Source organism: Poecilia reticulata, chromosome 19 (assembly GCF_904066995.2).
Source record: "Poecilia reticulata chromosome 19, P_reticulata-male-v2, whole genome shotgun sequence".
In the NCBI taxonomy this organism is placed as follows: domain Eukaryota; kingdom Metazoa; phylum Chordata; class Actinopteri; order Cyprinodontiformes; family Poeciliidae; genus Poecilia; species Poecilia reticulata.
In genome coordinates this window covers 8,063,589-8,082,763 of record NC_088848.1, presented here as the reverse complement: position 1 = coordinate 8,082,763, position 19,175 = coordinate 8,063,589, and positions in this window count along the sequence as shown.

The following is a 19,175-nucleotide window of genomic DNA, read 5'->3' as shown; positions in this document are numbered from 1 at the left end:
TATATATATATATATATATATATATATATCCATGATTTTACCTTTTCTTACAAGGTTTGCTTTGAAATAAACGCTGTTTAAAATGTACAGAGTGTAAATATAATGAGATCATAATCAACACTTCCATTTATGGTTTGACATTTGCAATCCAACTGAACCCCCCCCCCCCCCCCCCCCCCCCCCCCCCAAAAAAAAATAAATAAATAAATTCTATAAATGAAATAAGATAAAATTTCACATGGTGCAGTAATTTCAGATTCAAATATTCTCTGAACGCTTTCCACAAGGTTAAGAGCTTGCAATCTGTTTTCCCTCAGTGCCTCTGTTTCCTGCTGTTGAACACCTGCTTTCCATCTGCTCCTCCTGCGTAGCATCAAGTAATTAAGTTCCCAGTATTATTATACTCAGTAATGTCAGACTCAGTTCCTCTTATTGTCTTCACTCAGGGTTTCTGTCAATTCCATTCACTAGATGAACTTTTTCACCCTCTCTAGCATTTCTCACTTGTATTTGGGTCCTCTGCAAACACTCAATATGACAAAAGAGTATACTTATGTTTCTTTTTTGGTTGTTTTCTTTTTTCATAATTACATTTGTCACATTGTACACTGGTGTTGGGCCTGGCTCATCTGTTTATAACTTAGTTGCAAGATAAACGGTTTCCATGTGAAAAAGCTTTGGAAACGAGTTTTTACAGCCTTATAATTATAATCAGTCACATTCATGCAAAAAAAAAAAAAGAACTAGTATAAAAGCATTACTATTCATCTAATGTGGCTGCATATTTTACCTTTTCCTAGAGTGGAAATGGCAAGTCCTTGAATCATCAACTTTTCCGCTCCACGTGTTCCTCTTTTAGCTCTTTGCTCCTGATTCTTCAGAATTATCCTGCTTCCTGTGTTAAACTGTGATTCAGCAAATAACATTTCTACAAAAACAGCAAAAATGTTGTTGACTTTACTAGAGAACAATGACAATCATCAGTAGATCTCAAACCTAGTCGCAAATGTTTTTGAGCATAACTAAGAAACACAAGACAAAACCGGTAAAAGACAAAACACTGTAAAACCGGTTGTTGTTGAACTTCCAGATAACTTTTATATGTTGGTTTCCTTTGTTCTGTAGCTTTCCAACGGCAAATCCTCATCTGCTTCAGCCTCATCAACAACTTCATCATCCTCAAATTCAGCAGCATTAGTAATAATGCCAGTTAATGTATTGCTAAAACATTTTAACAGTTAGATTACTCTTTGAATAATGAGTTAGTAATACTACCAATATGTTTTTTTGTTTTTTGTGAGGGGTTTTATGTTGTGCTGGAATGACTGCCAATGGTGTAAAAAAATAGGCTTTTTTAAAAATCTTTTCATACTAGTGTTGATCGAAGACAAGCTTGGTTCCAGCTGTTCAGCAGACTCTGGAGAAGTCTGCAGCCGAGTGTTAATCTTTTGGGATAATAGTCAGACCTTCGAGGTTTGAATAAAACACTAAACATCTCCTGTCTCTTTTGTAGAAGTCTGTCACAAAGACAACATTGTCTTTGTCACAAAGACCATTGCCATTGTTTCTGGGTTTTTTTTTTGTTGTTTGTTTGTGCGTATTTTGTGTTTTTGTACCGAGATGAGAGTTTCACGCTGAAAACTGTAGCATACACACAGCAGAGGATGAAATGAAGGACGACACGTAGTTCAGGTCTTCTTTCGTTGACAGTTCTATCTTTCCTTTGCGTCTTAAGAATTCACTTATTTTTTTCCTGCTTCCTAATTTTTCAGGGACATTGATTGAAAAGGAAACCAGAAGTCTCCAAGAATCGGATTAAGACCACCTTCAAAGAGTGCTAAAAAAACAAAATCTAACTCCTGGAAACCAAAGCATAAAGAAATAAGGGTTGATTTTTAACAGTCCTGCACACTTCACACCAGTGTGTGTTAGTGTCAACTGCTGAAGTCTCTCATCAAAAGGTGTCTGGTAAATTCAACTGTGTTTTAACTGTCAGAGGAAAAGACCGTTTTTTATGAAAAAGACAGTGGAGGAAAACTGGTCATATTTTTTAAATTATGAAAGCAGATTTAACTGTCACGCTACAGAGGATTAATTTTACTGATAAAAAAAAGAAGAAAAAAAAAGAAAATAATAGAAATTGAACCAGCAGGGTGTAACCGGCACAATAAAAGATCCACGGTGGAAGACATACTGCTTGATTGAAATTTTTGTTGGTTTATCCCACACATTCATCTTTGTCTATGGGCACCTCTTGTTGTTGTTATAAAGGCTCCGAGTGTAATTTTTTTGTTTATCAAAGGGCTTTTCGGGTTGTTCTAAATACTGATTAAACAAAACAGATAATTAATTTCTCTCTCAATGGGAAAACGTACGTTGTTTCGGCAGAAAACAGAGGAACCAAAACTGATTAAAAAGTAATTACATGTTACTTAAGTTTTTACAGAGTAATACAATACGGCCATGAAAGTAATTATATATAAACATTAATAGCTTTACTGAAAGGTCTTCAAGTGCTTTATCAAACCAACAGAGCATAGGAGAAAGTGAGGATGTTCCACAGACATAATATTAACAAATATAGAATTGCTTGGGGCCAATTTGCAGAGCAGTTAACAGAAAAAGGTCACACCCACCTTTTAAGTGGACAATACTGAACCAGTCAGTGGCATTGCAACTGTATAGTTGCATCCATTTTTTTTTTTTTGTAAATTGTTTCAATTGTATATGCTTCTAAACATGTTAATGCAAAGCTCCTCATGACTCACTTCTTCCTCTTACCTGGTTTTTTCTGCTCTTTTCCAAAGAACTTCCAGTGCTTAACGAAGCCCACCAAGGCCATTTGGAAGAAGAATAATGTGACAAATGGGTGAAAACAAACAGCGATCAGTCTTCTTTTATACTCACTCATTAATCCATGAAGCTTTGCTGTAAGCTCAAAAAGATTTGAAAAAGCTTATTTTTCATAATGTGTGGTCAGATGAGAGACACACTGAGTCATGAGACTTAAAAGACTCTGACAGTTTTCTCCTTGCTTACAAGTTTCATACAGTTAAGCATGTTGATGGGAAAAGGAGGCTTTGAACATGTTTTTCAATCAGTAAACTAAGAAATATATATACATATATATATATATAGCAATTATTTAGTCAAATTTTATTGAATGGATGGGTCCATAGTACAACAAGATAAAACAACAACACCAAAGGAGACATAAAAGGGTTAATTCAGCTAATTGGTTCTAACATCATATTGTTCACTGAGTCACAAATTAACGATGGCATCAGCGATTCCACAATCTTGAAGTAAATCTGGATTTGCTAAATTGCAGTTATGCTATTTTATGACATAGACAATCTACGCATTCATCTATACATAAGGATACCGAGCCTCTGGACAGCAGCATTGCCAACATTGTATACCACCACGTTTCTACATGCTGCTTCTTATAACTCATTAAGATAGAAAAAGCAAAGTATTTAATTTATGAAGGAAGGCGTTGTGTATTTAAAACCTAATCCTTCACACTTCATAAAGTTCAGGCATTCTGTTGTGACATTAAATTATGTGGGATGAGATCACAGTTTCATGTTACTGTTTGGTAGCCAGGCTACAAGACCGCTCTATTAATATCTTGAAGATTATCCACAGGATTTGGGGAAAACAATGAATGGACAAACAACCTGCAAATCACGGGAAAGTAGCATTTATTTGATGTTTCACCACCTTTAATCTCATTCCTGACTGACGCTCCTTTAAGTTTAAAGCGTTAAGCCTTCTTTTGTTGAAGCCTTTCAGCATGCTATATTCATCATCAGTTTTGTGATAACATTTCTCTATCCAATTTTATTCTGCAGTCCTGCTGGGCCCTTGCACACCTTGCGTGCACTACTGGTGAATGCTTTTTGATCCACTAAGTTAAAAATTGATATGTGGTACTGTGGGCTGAAAAGTTAAAATTTGGTTTCATCAGAACATCACGGAGAAAAAGCTTCTGTCTTGCAATCCAACTTTTATTCTTAAGACATATTTAGAGTTTAGGGGATTAGAGTTTAAACAGTGTAAAGGTTTCTGTTTTAATACACGCGATCTTGTGAATATCTTGATAGACCTCATATGATTCATCCGACGAATTTTCCTTACTTACTTTTATTGCATGTCTTTTTTCTCGAGCTACAGATGAGGTTTTCTTTTGTCAGGAATGCACATACAAAACCATAATCATCACATTCAGAAATGTATTTTAAGATTTTTTTTTTATGTTTTACTAATGTGTTTAGATTTTAAGAAAAACTCATTTAATGTGATTCCTACAAATTCACTTAGAATGAAAGATAAAAGTTGAATAATTTAACCTGACTACCAGGAAAAAAAATATTGTCCAATCACCATTTTATTTTTAAATCACACAGTCTTTGTAAGGTAATAAAAGGTTGTATGCACTTACTTTGTCTCTTCCCATAAAATGTGTTATTACTGATAAATGCCATTTTTATGAATTAGAAAAAGGTACGTACAAAAGTCCCACCCCTTCACATGTGGTATCATTGAAAAGCCCTGAATGTCCTCTCCAGATACCAAAAGGAATTAATTCAGTAGAATGCAGGGGGTGGGAGATATTCAAGTTTAGAAATGTCCTCTACAGAGGACAAAAAGGAACTACTGGTAGTCAGGAGGTTAAACCCATGAAGACAAATTTACAGCAAATCCCAGATTGCCATGACAGATGATCCCTCAGGGGATATTAATGTTTTAGCAGCCTAACACAGGAATAGATGCTGGTGTCAACGCTGCAGGTCAGCTGGTGAAAAGAGCGACAGCATGATTTATGAACTGAAACGGGCTTTAATGATCTAATAATAACAAGCAGCAGTTTTAGTATGGTTCACTTGTCAGAGTTATCATAATAGATTTTCTTTGGCCTATGGTCTGGAGCATCATAAATAGCAACATTTGGTGCATTCCAACACACATGCTGGTGGAATGTACAGTTGAATCAAAGTAAAAAACAAACTTCACAGGGGATACGATTAACTTTCAAAAAAGGGCAGATGTCAAGGTCTGTCATCTTGATGTTAAACGTACACATTTATTTTTAGTTTCATCCTCTCCTCACCCTTCATCCAACATCTGTGGCTCATCAGCTCCATCTCGTCATTCTGACTATTAGTTTTACCCACTTAGATTCCTCATTGAGTCTGTGGTCTATTTCTGAAGGACAGGCAAAAAAAAAAAAAAAATATATATATATATATTTTATTTTAAAGAAAGTGTTTGTTACGATCCTGGGGTGTTTTAGAGTTTCTCCTCCCTTTTCTGCTGATTTTTTCCTTGTCTGGACCAAACCCTGTGGGCTGCATACTCAGATGTTTACCAGTCATCTCAACTAATCCAACCGCCAACGAGGAGCACTTAACAAATATGAACTTGCTGAATTAGGAATGTACATACATATACATATATATGTACATATAATATGAAAAAGAGATGTTGATGGATCTAGTTTTATGAGTGCATTCTCCTTGAACCTCTTGGTGCTGCTTCATAAGTTCAATTTATTCTTTTCAACAACATAAGGCCAATACATTTGAACTGAAAGAACCATAATCACCACTAGTGTGATTATGGTGTGCTCAGCAGTGTGCTCTATAAGAAAGGATGATCTTTATTTTTCTTCCTGTCATCTGTTTGCGTGGGAGTCAGCCATCCGCCCGCTAATGGCCGTCTCCAGAGCAACAGGCTTTGTTTGACACTAAACTAAAACTTTTAAATTGGTGTTTGTTGGTTAAATGAAAGAGGACTCCTGTGACATCTACAAAAACTAAAAATTCTATCAGTTAAAACAAGTTTTAAAGGAAAATCGACTTAGATTATAAATCCAGATGTCTTTGTATCTCATTTGCTAGAAATGAGGGTACCATAGTGTTTCCCTTCCTCACCTTTACCTTGTGGGAAACTTTTCAGTCTCTTGCAAAAAAGAAAAATAGAAGGCATATATTTTGTATAATGAGTATTTGGAAATATTTATGTGAAATTTTATTTTTGATTGAGTCAGTGTATTAAAATAAATGTTATACATAGCATGAATATAACAGCTTAATATGCTATATTATTTTAGAAGCAGTTATAATTGTTATATGAGTTAAATTGCTTTCTGTGTGAGAGGTTATGGCATTATCATGATTTGGTATTTTTGTTAAGGACCTGGAACAGGTGGCCTGCAGGCAAAGTGAAGTGAATAAGTCTGAAGCAAATCAACCAAACACAAACCAGAAAATGTGTAATGGAATCTAAAGTGAAAGATTCTGGAAGCACAAAAAAACTGACAAAGAGTGAATGAAGCCACACACCTTCGAGTACTGGACCGAGATGTGAAACAGGTGAGTCCAGCAGATAAGGAACAGCTGAAGTAAAACAAGGAACTGTTGTAATGGCTGAATGACAAAATACACAATTGTGGAAATTAGTCTTCAAAAAACAAGCTGTAATCTTACAAAAACGTAAACGGGTTCAGAATAAATGATTGAAAATCAACACGCAACATGCAGCTACTGAAACAGCAAAACAAATATCCCAATGAGACACAGGTGTCAAACTCCAGTCCTCTAGGGTTGGAGTCCTACAGCTTTTAGATGTCTTTCTGCTGCGACAGCACATCTGTATCATATAATATGGTTATTAGGTAAGATGCTATGGAACTTGGCTGCATGCTGAGGAGGCGATTCACCCATTTGAGTCAGGTCTGGTGAACGAGTGACACATCTGAACATTGCAGGCCCTTGAGGACCTGTGTTTTACACCTCTGCAATAAGATGACTGAGATCAAAGCAAGGCCAAAGATTATGAGAGTGAGAAATAAATACTGCATAATGAGGTTTGTAAATGTCAAACAAAGTCTATTGGCTTAATGAAGTTGGATATTGTTTTGATCCTCCTCTGAAAGGTGGAGGATTTACAAATAAGCTGCCGTCTTCCCAAGGCAAAAATACAAAACGAAAAAGAAATGCTAAAGTTACTCCCTCACCTTCACCCTACCCAAACCAATAAGGAATTACCAAACAGTGCAGTTGGTAGTGTTAATTAAAAAAAAATAGCTTATCATGTTATTAGTTTATATATATATATAAAACTGTGGGTGGAGGAATCAGACAAAAGACTGGAAAAAGGCCTCTAGTTCCTTCAGGTAATATTGGAGGAGGATGCCAGGCTTTTATGTGGCTAACATGGGAGGGAGGGGTTCTGTAAATGTTATCAGCTAAATCAATGCAGAACTACTGGAATGGTTTTTTTCGCTCTTCCGCCTGGAGGCGGCTGCACTTTCAAAAGACAAAAGTGATGTGAAGCGGAGAGGATCAATTCTCCTGGTCAGGAGGAAGTTGTTGTTGCAGTTTATGGTGAATTTGGATTGCATATTAACATCACAGGATACAGCGAGTGATTAGTGAGCTGGTCTCTTTGGATTTTTCTTTGAGTATTTGTATCTGCGCTTGTGTTGGTCTCCATGGAAGCAGATGGCTTGAAGAACAACAGAGCAAAGAGAGAGTGTGCAGATTAGACATACCACCACAGACAATAAAATACTAATTACTGTGATATATCTTCTTTTTTTGAGTGCAAATCTCAAGAGCAAACCATTGAACAAAGAAAGATAAGCTATAATGTCAGTATGTTGACATATTTAAGTAAAAAATCTGAGTTTCCCCCAATTTGAAAATGGCCATATTGAAAGTTTGGGCAATCTTGATGAGCCAGTCTTAGGTCAAATATGGCCCAGTCCAACACTGAGTTGATGCAGTAACACAAGGCAGGGTTAGAGCTCCTCCTAAAGAGAGGGTTGAAAATAATAACTCATAATCTGGATCGTTAGACCAGTAATGTTTGGGATGAAATAAATTGTGTAAAACAATTGTAAATCATAATGTTACCATCTTATCAATTCTTTTGAAAAAGGTTCAGTGAAGTCTGATCGGGTTCAAAATAGTGGCTTGTGAATAATAATGTCTCATCTCTAAAGTTTGGTCACAATTTCTCTTCAAGTGTTTGGTTAGAAACTACCCAGTTTCCGGGTTGCGAGAGAGAGACGATGTTAAATTTAGGTCTATATTTGTTATTTGACACAGGAACAACCCTCAGACTGCACAGTCTTTCTGTTGATAACCTTCATTAAGAGAAAACATATACAGACTTTTTTTTAAAAAATAAAAACAAAAATGTTTATCAAAGGAGTAAAAGTAGCTAGCAAAAAGAAATAGCTTTTAAGATGAATTTTATTTGATCAATCTTTAAATTTTCACATTTTTAAACTTTCATTTGAACTTTCCAATAAAACAGAATGTAAATGCAAAGCCCCCTCTACTGCTTTCTAAAGCATAGAACTGCTATAAAGTTTATTAGTTATTTTGTTTTGGAATCTTATTTTCCTCAAAATCATTAATGGTAGAAAGCATAAGTATAGGTTTATGCTGTGACGTAGTCTTCAGGACCTCATATAACATGTGGAGGCAGCAATTTGCAATCAATCGGCATAAGTTTTTGCTATTTCTGTTACATCATCTTGTAAAATTCCTTTCTCAAGCATTTTTATTTCTTTCGGTTTGAAGCCAAACTTCCAGCCGTAACTCAAAACTCTGGGGTAACTGCAGGAAAAAGGAGCAGCAGTTGAACTCATCAGACACCATTCACCTTCGAAAAGCACTAATTTTAACATTTATACACACTGCCTAATGTAAAGTTTGGTTTCAAAGATTTTAGGCTAATTTGATTTGGAAATCTTTGCGTATTCAGCCTGAATTTGTTATTTTTAATTGATCTCTTCATTTACTTTCAGACACATTCATTAGTTCATTTTTATCCTTTGAAATACCAGAATTTGTCTCATTTAATGTCTGCAAATTAAATTTTGACACACAAAAACACAAGAAAGGTGATAAACGTTATGAGAGGAAGAAAGGAAAGTACGGTGATTTTATGAAATCCAGAGGAAAATTGGTGAAATGAGAAGAACAGAAAGGAGAGAAGAGAAAATTAGTTCATGACTTAGAACTGAGCATTTTGTCCTGAGCAGAACATTATTTCTAATAGGGAAGCATCAGACTGGGAAACGTGATTGTGGGGAAGATGAGACACTAGAACATGTTATTTTGAACAATTCAACATGGTGAGAGAAATTGCTGCCTTTTATTCCTAATTTACTTACACTCATAGTTTAAACATTTTTCTGTACTGTCTTTTTCTGAAAGCAGAAATTGTGTCTTGTTTGTATACTAATACTTTATTCCATGTCAATGGGGTTTAAATGACTGCACATCCAAAGCAATTAGAAAACCTTCATGTTTGTGGAAATGCTCACATTTCTGTTCTGTTAACCCTCCGAGAATGTTAGTGAAATAACTATTTTGTAGGTTTTAACTACAGGACTCAATGGCAGGCCCGTTTTCATAGTAAGAAGTGTCATCATTATTTCTTCATCCACTTCTCAAGAACCAGGTCTTCAAAAAAAGCGCCCGAGTCAGCGGCTTTCCCGTTTGCTTCAAATCTTCATGAAGCCTGTGGAAACAAAAACAAATCTGATGTGTTGGTGGCACACATGCAGTTCTGTTTTCTCATTACTCTTGTAACGCTTCATTCTTATTTATTTTTTTCTTTATCTTGCAGCGATAGAGGTCTGGAGGAATGACCTCAGAGTCCTTACTGCAAATGTCAGTCTGTCTTTTCAACTGCTAAAAGAGCAACAAAAACATATTTATAGTGAAAGTAGTGTGCTTGTAGGGATGTGGAATACTTCTGAATACAAATTCGGCCACTTTTGTAGCTATTACATTAAAATTCACATCAAAGAAAAGAAAATTTTTCTTTGGCATATGGAAATTTCCACCTACTCACCTAAAAATCTTTGAAGACGTCCTGCGGCTTAAAGAAAAACAACACGAGCAGTGCCTTCCGTTATTCAACCTGACAGCAGATGAAAAGGTAAAATTGGGAGTGATCTTAAGCACAACTCAAAACTGGCTCAACAGAAGGAAAGAAAAATGCATGTAGAACAGGCTGGAACTGGAACTGTATCTATAGGTGTTCATGAGTTGCATGAACTATTCAGAGAATTTTGAACTCAACTACCTTGACAAATTTGAACAATGAGAGAACTCTCCGTTCTCGAAACTTTGAGCACAATCTTTTAGCTTCTTTGTTTGGAAAAGAGATGCGGTATTTCCCCACTACTGATCATTTTGAGATTTCTTATGTAACTTGGTACTGCTGCAGGCAAAGAGTGGAGCCCTGCAGTGTTTTTTTAGGTACAACACAGATGATCAGAGGAATGACATCTCATCTCTGCTCTTCAACCAACTTCCTGAAAAGTGGAGCTAAAACAAAATTACTGTCGTTGTCTTTGGTCTGGATGAGAGACAGTTTTGTCCGTTGTGTTTATTGGGAATCAGGATTTTATTGAGATAACACTGTTATTGTAGTTCATTCTATCAAAATGAATGAGATTAATAATTAATTCATTAATTAAATATTAAACTGGCCAATTTAAAGTACAGTTGAAGTAAACAAAAAAAACATGGGATAATTATACAACCGTAATTAAGGAAGTATGCAAATGTTTAATGACCTTATACGTGAAAAAAAAAAAAGATGAATGAATTAGAAACAGATTGTGTTGGGACTGTTGGGTACTCTTTGAGCATGACTGAATCTTGAGGGGACTGAACTTAGAAGTAGTTCTTGGTAATGAACGTCTGGAGTACAATGGACTGATAACATATTTATGAAGTATGGAAATCCTCATAAAGCCCAGAGTGTGCTTGTTTGCTGTTTAACAGGATGTAGTTGCTAATTAACTGAGAAGACTTTCAAAACGTATTCCAGGACCAACCCGACGACAAACACGTCCAACGAAAGGCTCAATTTTCAGCTGAAACCGGAAGAATCATTCCTCCATCCATCACTTCTTTCCAAAACAAATCACTTTATAAGCAGAAGAAGCGTCCTCGACCACTCCGTAATCAAAAATTCATGGTGAATCACAACTCAACCGATCCTTCATCTCTCCATTTATGACTAAAGTAGACTTTTAGAAGAGTATAGAGGTTAATACTACCACAACCATATATATATATATATATATATATGTATATTTATTTTTTTTGCTAGAAGAAAGTAGATCAAAAGTAAAGCTCAGATGCCTCAAAAGTAGGATGCAAAGGTTTAAGCACAAAGGCTGTGCATCACTTCATACCCTGTAGCACAACTCTGTCTGTCACCAATCACTTTGAGAAACTCCTTGATGTATGTGGTTTGCAGACTAATGTGGTGATATCTGCTTTTATGTTATCAGGTTTTAGAGCTACTTTATTAGATCCTGCAGGCAGACTCCGAGTCTGCAATGCAGCAGTAACTACTACTTTCAGGACAAAGAGGTAAAATGATCACTCTGCTGTATCACTGCAAACTCCTTCTACTAGGCTTGTCACAAAAAACCCCATCTTTGTCACGAATACCTAAATAAGGTGTGTGCCAATCCAGCCTAAAAATACGGTATCTTGCAAATATATTGATATCATCTTATGTATGTATATTTACAGTTCTGGAGAATCTTTTCCTTCACTTTTTTAGCCTCCGGGGGAGTTTTTTTAATGCACCCATCCTTCATGTCTTTGACATTTGTGTCTTTAGATGAGGTGACAGCTCTCTCCATAATGTAATACATCTTATTTTAACCAAGGCTTTTGCCTTCAGGCATGAATTTGTTATGGAACAGTAGGGGGTATATCTGCAAGTTATTAAAATTCCACCACTGGCTCCCTTTTTGACCCACTGCTTTTTCTCAGTAAATTTACCCTCAATGATTAGTTCTTTGCTACTCTTTTAAACTTGATACAGAACAGTTTCACGCTATTTCAGACTCATTTAGCCTTTAAAGCAGGTACTGAAACTGATAAGGGAAAATAATTATATCTGTGTGTTTTATAAAATTGTGACAGCATAGCTCTTACACTTACACACTCTTAGAAGTTTCAAATATTCAAACGCAATTTTAATACCAGACAAACAAAAGTTTTCAATTTTATTTCACCCCAAACCAACCTGACTCCATGTGAAAAGCAACGCTTTGAATCTAATGACTAGTTGTGTCCCCATTGGCACCAACGATTGCCAATAACTGCATGTAGCATGGTTCGATTTTCAGCACAGGAGCCCTCCAGGTTACATCTGAGCTGCATTGTATGTTGGGCTATATTGGATGCAAAAGTTATTTCAACATCTGAAGCAATCCTCTTTTATTTGTGGAGCTAACGAAACAAAGAAAAAGAAAGAAACAGGAGTATTCTGACTGAAACAAAGCACTGCATGTTTGTCACATTTTTACATTCAGTAATTTCCCATGTTTTTTTTTTTTCTAAATTGAACGAGCGCTGCTTCGTCTGGTGTTTGATTGGTTTCTTTGAATTTAAATCGATGTTCGCTTTGCAGAAATAATTGGAGGCACCGAAGTGCTTGAAGTCCATCCAGGAGGTTATGATCAACCGTAGGATTCTACAGTCCAACTGAAGAAGAATACATAAATAATTTCTATGCTATTATCAAAACTTGGTATTGGTTCTGTAAACACATGAATCACCTTCTTACTGCAATGCCATCTAGAGAAGCTGCAGTCAGAAGTTCACAGGACACTATAGCTATTATTGAGAAATTAAGTTTGGGGTTTTAAGGTTACATTTGAAAGTTCCTTGTTCTGTTGCTGGATGTGTATACAACAAACAACTTTCGTGATTTTTTTTTAAGGAAGAGTTGTGCATAAAAATGAATTTATTCTGTTCTAATGATTACAAGCCTGCCTTCGTGTTTATGTTGGATAATTATGTTGGAAAAATCAATTTTTGCCAAACCATCAGATCGAGTCAAGCAAAGATTAAAGGGAGAGAGAAAGAAAGAAAGAAAGAAAGAAAGAAAGAAAGAAAGAAAGAAAGAAAGAAAGAAAGAAAGAAAGAAAGAAAGAAAGAAAGAAAGAAAGAAAGAAAGAGAAAGAAAGCCCTGTGCAACAATCAGCACATTCAAGTTCTTGACTTTCCCACTCACTTTGGAAGTGGGAGGAAAGCTCAAGGAGAAGGACCACCTCCAAATCCTTGAACTTCACCTCAAATCAGCAGCTGAGCTTGGATCGGAGTGAGTGTCGCACCTTGACTGCGATTCTGAGCACACATGAAAACTGCTCTGGAAATGGATACATCAGTGGGATGTTAAGCTCTGGGAATTGTTCCAAGTGGAACTTTATTAAAAGTCTATGCCATTAGTCTCCCAAGCAATTGTTTAGTTTTTTGCCTGAATTTGACTGTGTACAGAAGGTCTCCCTTTTGCTGGTGCTTGCATGAGATTTGGTACTGTCTTACTGAGTTATGATGTTTGCAATGTATCACTTTGGGGCATTTAACCAAATATGTGAGAGAAGTTGTAAATTAATCCTGTATTAATTTGAGAAAACCCTCCATAAGTTGAAACTGCTGCATAAATCCATAGAGGTTGCGGTATAATCATTCAATGTCAAGAAAAAAAAGACTAAATAGAAATCTTTTTATTAATAAACCATCAGAAACCCCAAATTAATAAATGATGAGGGTATTCAAACTTCTGAATGGAAAAAAATATACACTTAATTAATATAAAAACCAATATAATCAGGGAGATTTAAGTTAGCTCTGTTTTGTAGTTAACTTAAATCTTTAGATATATATTTTTAGTGCTCCTGTGGACATTTGGAGCAGGATTAGAAATCAGTTGAGGATGCACTTTTAGTATCAAATGATGTGATAATTTGCTAAGCTGTGAAGAATTGTTTTCTGTAGGCACAGCTTCTCAGTAAGCATTTATTTATGCCGACTGAATTGCTACCACAAACAAGCCTGGGATAGTGAGTGAAGCTAAGTTATGACAGGAAGGTTTAAACTAAAGCATTATGACCAACAATTCAAAAGACAAATTAAATCATACAAATATTTAAGGGACAAGAAGTAAATAAATACAAACTTAGCTATGTTGTAATGCTGATAAGCCTGAATTCTAAAGTAGCTTTAGAATTCAGGTAAAATCTCAACTTTTGCTCAACATGAAACAATAAAAAAAAACATCCAAAAACTGTGCAGTTGTGAGTTAGAAAAAAAAGGATCCTTTTATATTTTCCACTCCTTCCCCAGTGTTTAAGCCCAATGGTTTCTTTATTTATTGCTGCATGCTCCTCTTTGTCGCTCTGCCAGTTTGTTGCTCTGGGTCCAACTTGTTATTTCTCTATTAGACTTCCTTTTTGTTCTACAAATAACTAACAATCTTCTGCAATAGTCTCTGTGCATCTGATTCCTTTTCAAAACTGCAGCGTGACAAAATCAGTGAAATTGTCTCCCAGGAAACATGAGGGCACCTCATGCTTCTTTCTGTTGACTGACTTCATGGAGTTGCTGATTTCATTTTCCAGCAGAAATTGACACACCCAAACAGCCAAGAGATGCCTACTTTAATGACTACTGTGCTTGATTAGCCGGCAAACTACCTTGACCTAAGACCCACAGAAAATCTAAACTTTAACTAAATGTTTGAGCAGACTGCTGGAAAAAAGGTCCAGAAAAAAAGGTTCATGGGAACATAGTTCACATGAACTAAGGTATAAATTATTGTCTGCGGAACTGACACTAAGTTTGAATTTCTTTGTGTGAAACTGGAAAAGCGTAATGAGCAGTTCTACCAAACCGACTGTTGATTGAAACCACGTCAGCAGCAGTAGTTACATTCCAACGTCGGTCATGAGGAAATGAGTTCGCAGGCAACCTAAATGTCAGATCACTCAACGTTTTCACGGAGTGAAAGAAAATCAAGGGGAAAGGAAGTTCTCCGACATTTCTTTCCATTTTACAAAAGGAAACAATTTTCTCCTTCATAACACATAACTGCTTCTTGTTTCACTGAAAATGTATTGTCAAAAAGCAATGAGGTTAACCTCCCTTTCATGAATTAACTGTAGAAACACAGATGAGTCAGTCATTCGAGGTAAACGCAAATTTCCTGATTAAGTCTGTAAAAACTGAAAAAGATTAAACTGCAGTTTCTTGCACCAGTGACAAAAGGTCATGTCTAATAACGTACCTTACATCTGCAGAACAACACCGGGACTCAATTAGAAAGCAATTCTCTGATATTTTACAAGTTACCCATTGAGGAAATACTTCAGAAAAGGAAAAGCAGCAAAACTGACTACAAACTGAAATGACTCAATCGTAGCTAAAATGACATATTCAGAGTTTTTCTGAATAGTCTGCTGACATATTTTCAGAGTTTTGCTCTGAAAATACATCCCCAAGATTTGAAGGCCCATATGTCATTAAGTCTGTCATTAGCAGCTCATCTGGATAAACTTCTTGCTCCTTTTTGTGGTTCGTCCAATCTTTCAAATGTCCCAGTTAAAGTTCTGAGTCACCATGCTCCATCCTGTTCCCACAAGAACACCGCTGATTTTATTTTGGAGGTTTTAAAATGCTAGGAAGCTTGTCCATCTATAGCAAATGAACACTTTAAAGCTTGGTGCAAGCAAACATTTGTCAGAGAATTTGAAAGCAAGATTTTTTTGTTTGTTTGTTTGTTTGTTTGTTTTCCACTGAACATTTTTTGAGACATCACGCAGTCTTTTCTTTTTCTTTAATATTACATGATTTTATATATCACACCTTTTGTGTGTTGTGCAATTATCCCAACCAAATAAATGCACAGGAAACATTTAAACTGCAATTATGACTGTATTGGTCATTAAAATGTTTTGCATAGAAAGCAATATTTATTTTTTGTTTCGCGAGGATTATTCATTTTTGAGACAGTCACTTAATAGAATCACAATTTGTTACACGAAATCCCTTTTATGTCTCCAGACACGTCTAAGTAGAAGATAAAAATAAGAGCATTTTTGCCATTCCTAAACGCATCCTTAATAAATTTCCTTGATGATGCAATCCTAGTTTGAATTTAACGAGTCAGCAAGTGAAGTTTATGATCATTTACGTCAGGAATCCTTCTAGCACGTTCATCTGCTGACTCTTGGCGATGAGACCAATAAAAAAAAAAAAAAAAAAAGGTTATTTTAATTTATTACCCAGGCTAAAAGGTTGCATGTTTTAACTCTCAGACTAAAAAGGCCTTGAGACTGGTGTCTTATTCTTGATAAGAACATGATAGTGACAAGACAGTTTTGAAATATGTGTACTGTCAGAAGAAAAGGGAAAGTATCTCTCAGTTTGTGCTGCTTCAAAAATAGCTTAGTCATTAAGTGGATAAAACTATACATTTCAACTACACACACACACGCACGCACACACACACACACACACACACACACACACACACACACACACACACACACACACACACACACACACACACACACACACACACACACACACACACACACACATCCCTTCACACACCTGCAAGTTTTTCATGTCTCTACATGTTCAATTTGACTGAGTCATTCAACAGAAATATGCCAGGACTTTAACCAGGAGGCTACAAACTGTGGTTCTGGAGTGGCACATAGTTCTCTGCAACTTACACAATAGCTCTTTTTTTTTTTTTTTATAACTTTGGCTAAAATACACAAGAACCAACAATAATAATTACAGGTTTTAGTGGTATTTTGAATGTTTGCATTTAATTCCATAATGCAATTAGACTAAAATTTAAACTATCAGTAATATATTTATTTTTTTATTATTAGGTTGGAAATTAGGTGGGGGCTGTTTTCATATTATGTATTACAAATCTCAGCATTGAACCAAATAAAATTTATCCACCCTTCTTTTTTCTTTATTGAAAGAGTTTTCTTTAAAAATAATAACACATTTTAAATAGTAGGAAAGAGCCTGGCAGAAAAGTGAACCTCCATCTTGGCCTCATGTCTCTTGAAGCCTCCAACAACTTTTCTTCCAGGTTTTCCCTTTATTTACTTCCATTAATCTTCCTATCAACTTTGACCAACCTTTTTTGCTGATGAACGGCATCCCGTGGCATGATGATGCCACCACCGTGTTTCGATGTGGGCATAGTGTGTTCTGATTTGAAATCGTTAAATTTGGTCTCATCTGATCCCAAAATCACTTTGACTTTGAAATTCCCCATACCTTTATTTCTGACATGTTTGATGTGTTAATTTTACTTCATGTTGCTGTTTGTTCACTAATATTACCTAACAAATTTTTGTGGCCCTCACAGAACAGCTGTTTTTTGTTTTTTTTATGGTATTGAAATCACACCATGAATGGACTTTGCTTAGGGAACTTCCTTAGGCAGTTAGAAGTGCTGCTTTTTTAATTAAGAACTTAACTAAAGAGGGTTGAAATTGAAATGTAAGACACATTTTTGAGAAAGAAAAACTTTGGAAGCTCTCTACCAGTTTTCTTCCGTTCCACAATTATGCACCCCTATGAATTTTAAATGTTCGATCACAATTTAACAATAGTAGTAATTCTTCTGCTAGACACTGCACAGTATGGACCATTTCCTTACTGCTCTGCTTCAAGATATGAACATTAATTTGGCAGCTTTTTCCACACATACCTCTTACCTAAATAAAAATTTAGACTAAATAAACATCCCCACTATGTTAACAGTCAGGAGAATGGGAAACATGTTCCAGCACATAACCAAAATACAAGAGAGTCGCATCTGTGGGATGGAACACAACAAGCAAGTCCAACAGATACAAAATACGGAAACAGAAAACAATTATCGCTCGACATCGCAGCTATCTGAGAGGCTGAGTAGCCTTTTGCATTTACAGCTACTATGTGCACAGTTTGTCTGAACTACTTTTCTGAATTTATCACATTCTTTTTCTTTAATTTGCTTAACTGCTTGCACTTATTTAATTAAGGCAATCATATCTTGTTGCGTATGCAACTAGATAAAGAGATGAGCAGGTTCATGCTCATTATAGAATCCCTAGAAAATGAAAATTCAATTAGAAACCCATTTTTTTAAATATATTTTTGTCCTCATTTCTAACACATGAATGATCTTTAAATCTCAATGGCTTGTAGATGACTGTATCTTAATATCAACCAATCAATCAAATTTTATTTGTATAGCACATTTCAGCAGCAAGGCATTTCAAAGTGCTTTACATAATTAAAATAAAAACAGCATGTGACATTGAATAAACAGTGAGAAAGAGAAAGAGATTTAAAAAAAGATAAAAACATTAAAACCCACATCCCTTTTAGGATTTCAGTTAAACGTCGTTTAACTGGGACTCTAACCCTCTGGGACTTTAGTCAAAAACACAGTTTGACAAGGAATCCAACCTCTAGGTTTTTAGTTGAACGCTGTCAACTGGGACTCTAAACCCCGTAGAACTTTAGTCAAAAAGTTGAGATTTAAAGGCACCCAGTGTTTCAGCTGTTTTACAGTTTTCTGGAAGTTTGTTCCAAATTTGTGGTGCATAGAAGCTGAATGCTGCTTCTCCTCGTTTGGTTCTGTATGTGGGTGGGTTTGGTTTATTTTAGACTGGAGGAGCATTTTTATAAACTGAGCTACAAATTGCAGCAACAGCAAACGAAATTCAGCCTCTCAACCAAAGGAAGACAATCTGCAATCTGGGTCTTTGTATTAGTTGATGCTGCTTTGATTCACTACCTGGTTAAAACTAAGTAACGTAAGCTCCTATTTGAAATGCACTACAATTATTCAACCGTACAAATAGACCAGATATTTAAAGTTCTTTTTCCACAGTCATTTAATCAAAATAACTTTAGATAAAATAGCGCATGATTTTTGAGTTGAGTGCAGATATATATGTGAATGTTTTTTCTGTTATGAATCAATTTGAAGAAAGCAGCCAAGACATTAAGAAAGAAATCCCCAGATACCTGAAAATGCCACATGCATCTGTTCAACCAATTATACTAGCCAAGCCTAAATCACATAGAAATGTCCATCTCTCAATCTGTTCCTCTCTGACTTAGAGAGGAACATGTTCTGGTGCAAGATGATTGAATTAATAAAAGCTCAAAGGTAAAAGACCTTGAGAATATGGACTAAAGCTGGTGATACAGTTTCATTATCGACAGTAAAAACTATATACCGGTATGGGCTTCCAGGATGTGCAGGGAGGAAGAAACCATTTTCCCACAAGTACCATGAAA